A 9,850-nucleotide genomic window follows, 5' to 3' on the forward strand; every position below is an offset into this window, starting at 1 on the left:
CGACCCGATTGCGATTATACAACACATAGAATCTCAAGAACACATATTCATACTCAAATTCTGATTTCTTCACACACATAATTTCGAAATATACTGAATCACATCAATAATTACATCAATTCATAGCTCTTGACGAGAGGATCGTAGAACTATGCCCGGAATTGAAATCGGCCGGACGGAACTTGAGATATTAAAGATTTAAAATCAAATTCAAAGAAGAAAATGGGAGATCTCGGTTCTTGGCTGAAGGAGATGGTAGAAATCTGATAAGTGCAAGTATATACATGTACATGCTCAATTAAAAGCCAAGTGTCCCACTCAAATTCTGAAAATTGCACTTTGGCCCCTCATTTCTTCACTAGTTGCAATTTGGCCCTTGAAACTTCTTTTTAATTCAATTTCAATCCTAAATAATTTAAGAATATTAGAATTTAAATCTAAACTCCAAAAATTCTCAAATTAAATATTCTCGAATTAAAATTAAATAATCTCGGGCCTTACACTTGGTGTTGTAACATCAGGGAAAACACTGAGTTTTTCGAGAGGAATTTCTAGCAAGCCGTCAATATCATCTTCAATAGTTTTTCCTTCGAGATCTTTTCAGAATGCACCACAAATGTATGGAACACCAGACATTAGATTTGGTAGTGTAATGACCCACTGTATCGAGACGGGTCTTTTCAGTCTGCTTATGTCCTCACTCACACGCACCCTGAGAAACTTTCCAGGGGGTCACCGATCCTATAATTGCCCCAAGTCAAGCACGCTTAACTTTGGAGTTCTTAAGTGATGAGCTCCCGAAAAGAAGATGCACCTTCTTGGTATGAGTAGTACATATGAAATCTTTTAAACTCTCCTCAAATATGCAGTCCCATACCTACACAGTCTCAAAATCCCTCTCATTCCGGCAAGATCGATTCATTCATGTCTCCCTCCGCCTAGAAGCCTACCAGGAGCCGCTCATTGTCCGTGCAACCTCTTGGCACCGGCGATCACTCCCCGCCTCCTCAGCCCCGGGCGTCACATGCCCACCAGCTTCCGCTTGGTTCGTCCCCAAACCATATCGTACTAAGAGAGGTCATCTCTGATGCCATTTGTAACGATTCACTGTATCAAAACGGGTCTTTTCAGCGTGCTTATACTCACACGCACCCTGAGAAACTTCCCAAGGGGTCACCCATCCTATAATTGCCCCAAGTCAAGCACGCTTAACTTTGGAGTTCTTATGTCATGAGCTCCCGAAAAGAAGATGCACCTTCTTGATAAGAGTAGTACATATGAAATCTTTTAAACTCTCCTCAACTATGCAGTTCCATACCTACACAGTCTCAGAATCCCTCTCATTCCGGCAGGATTGATTCATTCATATCTCCCTCCGCCTAGAAGCCTACCAAGAGCCGCTCATTGTCTGTGAAACCTCTTGGCACCGGCGATCACTCCCGCCTCCTCAGCCCCGGGCGTCACATGCCCACCAGCTTCCGCTTGGTTCGTCCCCAAACCATATCGTACTAAGAGAGGTCATCTCTGATGCCATTTGTAACGATTCACTGTATCAAGACGGGTCTTTTCAGCGTGCTTATGTCCTCACTCACACACACCCTGAGAAACTTCCCAAGGGGTCACCCATCCTATAATTGTCCCAAGTCAAGCACGCTTAACTTTGGAGTTCTTATGTCATGAGCTCCCGAAAAGAAAATGCACCTTCTTGATATGAGTAGTACATATGAAATCTTTTAAACTCTCCTCAACTATGCAGTTCCATACCTACACAGTCTCAGAATCCCTCTCATTCCGGCAGGATTGATTCATTCATATCTCCCTCCGCCTAAAAGCCTACCAAGAGCCGCTCATTGTCCGTGAAACCTCTTGGCACCGGCGATCACTCCCCGCCTCCTCAGCCCCGGGCGTCACAAGTAGTCCTCTGACAGCCTCAAACTTACTCAAATGTTTTAAAGTCTTGAAATTCACATGACTAAGCTTTTGGTGCCATAGACTAAAATCATCAACTTTTGAGTGTCTACACGCCAATTTCTCACTTGAGTTGGTAACAGTTGTCTGCAGATTTTGTACCTGTAATAATACATCTGTTAGCATTATCAAAAAATTCACAAGTATTCTTTTCAAACTTCACATGCAAATCATCATCATACAATTGACTAATCAAAATTAAATTCGCATTAAGTCCTTCAACATGAAACACGTTGTGAAGCTTTGGAGATCCTTCCACATTGAATGTTCCCTTTCCAACAATTCTTTCTTTTGCACCACCTCCATAGGTCACTCTACCGCCTTCTTGTTCAACGTAGTCCGTGAGGTGATCTTTCAAACCTGTCATGTGCCGAGAGCTTCCACTATCAAAGTACCAGTTTCCTGCAGTGTTAGCTTTCAAGGAAGTATAAATAACAAAACATTTAAAATCATGCTTTTGTACCCAAATTTTATTTACTGTGGGTCTTTTTTTGTCAGTTTTGCGCTTGGTGTTGTGCAACATGGGGGGCAACACCTGCTTAGATTCCCACAAAAGATAGTCATTTTTTAGCTTACAAAAAAAATGGCTTGATGTTACCAGGTTTGAGATAGTAATGACAAACAAAAGTACGCTTCCATTGTTTTGGCTTTGGAACAGGAACATTCTTCTCAAACATAGGTTTCTTATTTTGGACAACAACTGAAGGATGATTCAAAGATTTGTTACCTTTCTTCACAAACACCGGTAACTTAGATAATTCATCGATCTCAAACACACTGTCAAAGTTACAACATGTGGAACAATAACTATAGCGACCCTTGTCCGGATCACCTACTATTCAGAGTTTACATCATAATTAAATGTAATTAAATAAAATCAAAGATACACTACGGAAACCCAAAATAATCAGGCCATCAGGATACAACCGGTTTAAATAAAACCTAGAAAGTACCTCTTCTAGCACCTGATCCATCATCATTCAATCCTGAGTCTTATTGAACCTTCTGCAACCTAACCCCGTCGAATGGGGTGTCCAAAACATACAAGGACGTGAGCATTAAACGTTCAACACAAGAGAATGAGTATAAAAATATTATATGTGCATGAATGCAAATGATCTGGGTACCAAGACATGAAGGTCAAGAAAATCAAGCTCACAAACCGGGCCCAGAGTATATATAATACTGCGTAGTCACATCAGGAGGTGGCTCCTATACCCAAGTGGATAACAGTGACCCGACACGATTACAAGTGTCCAATCATAACAGTGACTTGACACAAGTCTGCATATCCAACCGTCCACTACTCGTAGGGTGAGCATCCTACTACTGGATATCTCAAAGATACATGATCAATATGCCAATGTACGCAAAATTCATATACAAATAAAATCATATAAACCATGCAACCATATAATACATGCATACTCAGTTTGGATATCTCAAGCAGTACTTTCATACCTTAATAAGGCAGTCCTAGGAGTCTCACTCTAGGTTCCAAGCCTACAAGGATTTATCAACCATGCATCACTAACATGCTCTAAAATCCTTAATTAAACTACTACATATTCTCTAATAATTTTAGGAATCTCGGACCATACCAACGTCCGTCGACAGCCCATCGATGGCGACTGCCCAGCAACTTGGGCAAAACTTCGTTATTGCTCCGGAGGCTGACTATGAATATAAAACTACTACCTACTCCTTATTCCTTAATAAAGAGTACCCAAAAGCCCTTAAAATGAGCTAACATGGGACATGATTTCTTAGCGCTAAAAATGATCCATCTAACCCCCTTATATAGACATGGGTTCGGACGGTCTGATCCGAGTTCGGATCACCAACAAATAATCACCTGAGAAAAATCGCAACTCTAGTCTCAGCTAGATCACAATTATCATATTTGACCACTAGTCAATTAGAACACTAAGAAGTACGAAATTCCCAAATCACCAAATATTTTATTTTGCATAATTGTGCTTACAATTTATCATCGTCCTAATGGTCACTATATGGATAATTACATCATTTGGAATACAAATCATAGACTGTGTTTGATCTCCACATAGTGCATACATCTATCCCTAAATCTGAGACTACTGACCGTCTCCTTGATGCGTACCCCGGAATTCTCGCTGCACTGACATCTCTGACAGACTACCACTCAGCTCTTATCCCAGATGACTGGCTACTCTGACCACTCAGCCTAGGACAATCTCTCTTGAAGTGATCTATACTCTCACATATCAAACAAGTCCTAGCGACTGCTCGATAATGCTTGGTGAGATGCTCTCTTCCATAATGATCAAGGTGCAAGCTCCCTTTGCCTGAACTACGTGTCTCTCTTGATCCTGTAGAAGAAGGTCCCGATGTAGTAACCCGTGCCCAAAATTAATTAACAAAGTAAGCAAATTTGGGTCAGAGCAGATCGGACGCTCCGAAGTGTGATCGGAGGCTCTGAACGGGATCAGACGGTCCGATCAGGATTAGGGCTTATGTCATTGCTTATGTCACCAAGGTGACATCATGGCTGACATTTGGATGGGACTTCGGACGATCCGATGTCAGGATCGGACGCTCCGAACGGGGGAACGGACGGTCCGAACTACGTCTATAAATAGAGGTGCCGAGATTCATTTCCAAGCGCACCGAGTCCCTTTCTCCTCTCTTTTCCTCAGCCTTCTAGCTTAGATATAGGGAGTTCTAGACGTCTTACTGGAAATCCGACAGCGGCAGTGCGATCCAGGCGTCGTAGCGGAGCTGTGGCCTAGTTACAAGGCTACCGACAGCAAAGGGCTGACGATGGACGCAGGTATAGCTTTTGATTCCTAAAAATATTTAAGAGTATGCAATAGCTTAGTTAAGACTTTTATAATGTTATAAGTGATGTGGTGATTATTGATTATAGGCCTGGACTACTAGATTTCTAGGGTGCTCAGGGGTTGTCTTCTTAGAGGTATGGACATATTATCTGAGATACCCTGGTAAAGTATACATTTTCTATGGTTTCATTTATATGATTATGTGCCATTGATATATTGTTACATGCATGATCATGTTGAGCCTTGTGCATTGATGTGCATAGCTAGTAGTATGGGGTCGCTCAGCCCCATTTATTTCTAGTGGATGGTGGTTCCACAGTTTTTGGATCAGGTTCCCGTCTCACGTTTGATTGGTATGGGAGCCACCTCCTGGTCCGACCGCTCAGCGCTATATACCATGGCACCAGTGACCGAGCATGATTCTATCTTGGATAGGTTTCTGGTACCCATTCATATGCATTTGTATTTTCATCCATAACATGTGTATACTCGTACTTTCATACTGAGTGTCAGGCTCACATCCAAGTGTTTTTGTATTGGATACCCTATTCCATGGGGCAGGACTGTGGTTAGACGGATCCAAATGCAGTGGTTGTTGAGTTGCAGTGGATGCGTGGCGAGTCTTCCTGTCACGTGTTTTTAGGGAGAACTCTTTAGTACTATTGTTCGATGGGGTTGTATAATATTTTATTTGGCCCGATTGTTCTGCCGGTGTATGGTTGTATTTGAATTTAACTGTTTAGTTGGATTTGTTTATTTTTCGCTGTTAAGATTTGATTGCATGCTTGAATCTAAGTAATTAATGATTCTGGGTTGGGTCACTACATTTTTGGTATAAAAGAATGCATTATTTGGGATTTAGAAAAAAGTAGTTTTGGGGTTAACCTCTGTTGCCTTCTTCCAGATGACTGACTATGATGAGAGCCATGGTAGCATGGGCGGATGTTGGGGCGACGGGGAAGAGCGTGGGCATCGTCGGGACCGTCACCACCATCGTCGTGTGTAACCCAGGCGTTTTAGCATGCAACGTTTTATGAAAATGGGTCCGAATCCGTTAGTGAGAGGTGAAACCCCAGAAAAGGAAGAAATTTGGCTGCGTTGGATGGAGGTCTATTTTTGAGAGCTTTGATGCACGGAAGAACAGAAGATGGAGACTCTGGATTTTCTCATTGAGGGGCGCGCATTGAAGTTATGGAGTTCCACATCCACACCGATGATTGCTGCTCGAGGTATCGTCACTTGGGTGGATTTTCGCGCATCTTTCAAGAAGTTGTACTTCCTTCGTGCACTCCGACATTCGAAATCCAGTGAGCTGCTGGGTTTGCGTCAGGGCACTATGAACATTGACGAGTATCAGCAAAAGTTCTTTGACCTTCTATCTTATTGTCCATAAATTTCTTCCAGTACGGAAATGAAGTAAACCTATATCTCCAAGGTCTCAATCCTAAAATCTATGATCGGGTTTCATTTGGTGATGACACGACCTACGAAGGCTTGGTAAGTCGATGCCATCAAGCGGAGGATAGCCTGAAGCGCGATCGATCCTTTTTCTCTTATTCTAGAATAGCCAGTTCCTTGGGTCTGAGGACTCGATCTTTCAAAAAGCAGGGTGGTGTGTCTTCTTCCTCTTTTGGTTTCGGTTATGGTGGAGTGCACCACTTTTGGAAGAAGAAGGGCCAAGGGCAATGTGCAACTTGTGGGGTCAAGCATCCTACTGAGAGGTGCCACAAGTCAGGAGCTTGTTTTCATTGCGGAGAGATGGGTCACATGAAGAGGGATTGTCCACAGATTACCGGAGGGTCGACATCTGGATCTGGTTCTCAACCTTCCATTCCGCAGAGATCTCAGGGACAATCTGTTGGAAGTACCAATAAGAGACCTAGTGTTTTTGGACAGGTGTTTGAGCCAAGTCAGGATTAGATTCAGCAGGAGAACGAGGATGTCATAGCAGGTACTTTTCTTTTGTGTGGTATTCCTGCATTCGTTTTCATATACACTGGTGCATCGAATTCGTTCATTTTGGCACATTTTTTTAAGCATCATAGATTGCCATATGTGTCTCTAGACGTAGAAGTTCCGGTGTCTACTCCGATAGGTCATTCAGCTTTGGCCAAGAGATTAGTCTTTTTTTGTCCTTTAGTATTTGAGGGTTCTGATATTTTAGCTAATATTATGGTCTTGGCGATGGAGGACTTTGATTGTATCTTGGGGATAGATCTTTTGACTGTGTATAGGGCTACTGTGGATTGCTATCAGAAGATATTACGTTTTTCCCGGCTGAGGGTGATAACTGGTTTTTCTATGGTGAGGGAGCGCGAACCCCTATGCCTTTGGTTTCGGCTTTGCAAGCTTGCAGGGCATTAGAGGCAGGTGGTGAAGGCTACCTTATCTATGCTATTGACGCATCCACAAGGGTTAGGGATCTTGAGGAGTTTCCCATTGTTCGAGAGTTCTCAGATATTTTTCCCGAGGAGATTCCTGGATTTTCTCAAGTTCGTGAGGTAGAGTTCGACATTGAACTTGTACTGGGATCGTTTGCCGATATCACGACCGCCTTATCTTCTGGCCCCATCAAAGATGATGGAGTTGCAGCAGCAGTGTAGTGACCCACACCGTGATCACCTACTAATCAGAAGCTTAAGCATGCATTTAACTTAATTAAATAAATCAAAAATTAAACAGTGGAAAACTTAAACAAAAATAAAATATTGTTTGCAACCATATCGAATAAATCCAATGTATTAACCCAAATACAACAAAAACAAAAGCCTAGACAAAGCCCCGATGGCCAACCAATGTCTAAGACCTCCTGGAAACACCCGCATCGTCCAACCGCAGCCCTGCCCCATGGAATAAGGTGTCCAGATACAACAAATTATGGGACGTGAGCATGATAAGCTCATTACGAGAGTATGAGTATACGGTGTTATGTGTGCATGTATGTAAATGAACTGGGTACCAAGACTCTCAGGTCAAGAAACAAGCTCAAAGACCGGGCCCAGGGTATATAGCACGCTGCGCCGTCGCCTTAGGAGGTGACTCATATACCCAGTGGGTAATGGTGACCTGATACTAGTACAAGTGTCCAACCATCACGGTGACCTAACACAAGACTTATGTATCCAACCATCTACAAACTCGCTCACCCTACTACAGGATACCTCTAAGGTAAATGCTCAATATGCTCATGTATGCAACATATAGTCATGACATACTTTATATAAAGTCATATACAACATGCAATCACATAATCCATACAAGCACATAATACATGCATACTCAATCTGGATAACTCGAATAATACTTTCGTACCTCATAAACTAGGCAAGCTAGACCAGCATTATATCCAAGCCTATAATCCGCACTACAATGCAAAGTACTCATACATTACAATCTTATTCTAAAAACCTTAACTACTCTATAGCATAATCCCTATTTACTATAAGGAGCCAGAGCTATACCTGCGTCCATTGTCAGCCCGCTGATGGCGACTGCCCCAGAACTTGGGCACCGCTTCGCCACAACAGCACCTGGCCAACCTCCGGACCAAGCCTAGGAAGGCTGGAAACATCCCAAAACCCCTAGAAAAGCCTAATAATCGAGAGAGAAATGAAATTTTGGTGTGAAATTCTGAAATTCGGAGGGCCTATTTATAGGCGGAGTTCGGATGGTCTGAACTGGGGTTCGGATGGTCCAAACTGCCACTTGTCAGATCCAAATAGACACCTGGACTCTGCTGAGTTCGGACGGCCCAAACTTGTTCGGATGGCCCGAATTGGTCCGCACGCTCCGAACTATTTTGGTCCTTTCGAACTCATTTTGGACCCCCCGGGAACTACCCTACAATTTTCAGACGTTTAGGACCTGATTTTCCTCTTATTTTTAGCAAATAAGGACTCCTTGAACATGTTTTGATACTTTTAAAATTATATGTCATTTTATAACATGTTTAAAATCACTTAATCTTGTAAAATGAAACCGGGCTACTACAAGCAGCTACAAAAATTTCTAGACAAAGGCTACATTCGTTCGAGCATTTCGCCTTGGGGAGCGCCAGTGTTATTTGTCAAAAAGAAGGATGGTTCTATGCGCCTTTGCATTGATTATAGACAGTTGAACCAAGTGACGATTAAAAATAAGTATCCTTTACCGCGCATTGATGATCTATTTGATCAGCTGCAGGGTACTTCAGTGTACTCAAGATTGATTTACGATCAAGGTATCATAAACTTCGAGTTTGTGATGAGGATATTTCGAAGACTGTGTTTCGCACGAGGTACGGTCACTATGAGTTTTTAGTGATGCCGTTCGGTTTGACGAACGCACCCGCAGTGTTCATGGATCTTAAAACAGGGTTTTCCGTGACTACTTGGACATATTTGTCGTAGTGTTCATCGGCGACATTTTAGTTTACTCTCGCATCCCCAGAGAACATGCTCAACACTTGAGGGTAGTACTGCAGATTCTTCGGGAAAGACAGTTATACGCCAAGTTTAGTAAGTGCAAATTTTGGATGGATCGAGTAGTGTTTCTCGGTGATGTAATTTCTCAAGAGGGTGTTGCGGTGGATCCAAGCAAGACCGAAGCTATCGTGAATTGGTCGCGTCCGACGACAGCTTTGGAAATTCGTAGTTTCCTTGGTCTAGCAGGATACTACATATGTTTCATCAAGAATTTTTCACGGATTGCTCGACCATTGACACAACTGACAAGGAAGGATGTCCTTTTTGAATGGTCAGCTGATTGTGAGCATAGCTTCAAGGAATTGAAGAGACGTTTGACTAGTGTGCCAGTACTTGCCTTACCTTTGGGATCGGGAGGTTATGTGGTTTATACAGATGCATCTCTTCAAGGACTGGGATGTATTTTGACATAGAATGGGCATGTGATTGCCTATGCATCTCGGCAATTGAAAACCCATGAATTATATTATCCAGTTCATGACTTGGAACTTGCAGCAATTGTGTTTGCACTCAAGATTTGACGACATTATCTTTATGGTGAGCGTTTTGAGATCTATTCTGACCACAAGAGCTTGAAGTATTTGTTCACTCAGGCTA

The sequence above is a fragment of the Henckelia pumila genome, chromosome 2 (genome assembly GCF_033568475.1).
Source record: "Henckelia pumila isolate YLH828 chromosome 2, ASM3356847v2, whole genome shotgun sequence".
In the NCBI taxonomy this organism is placed as follows: domain Eukaryota; kingdom Viridiplantae; phylum Streptophyta; class Magnoliopsida; order Lamiales; family Gesneriaceae; genus Henckelia; species Henckelia pumila.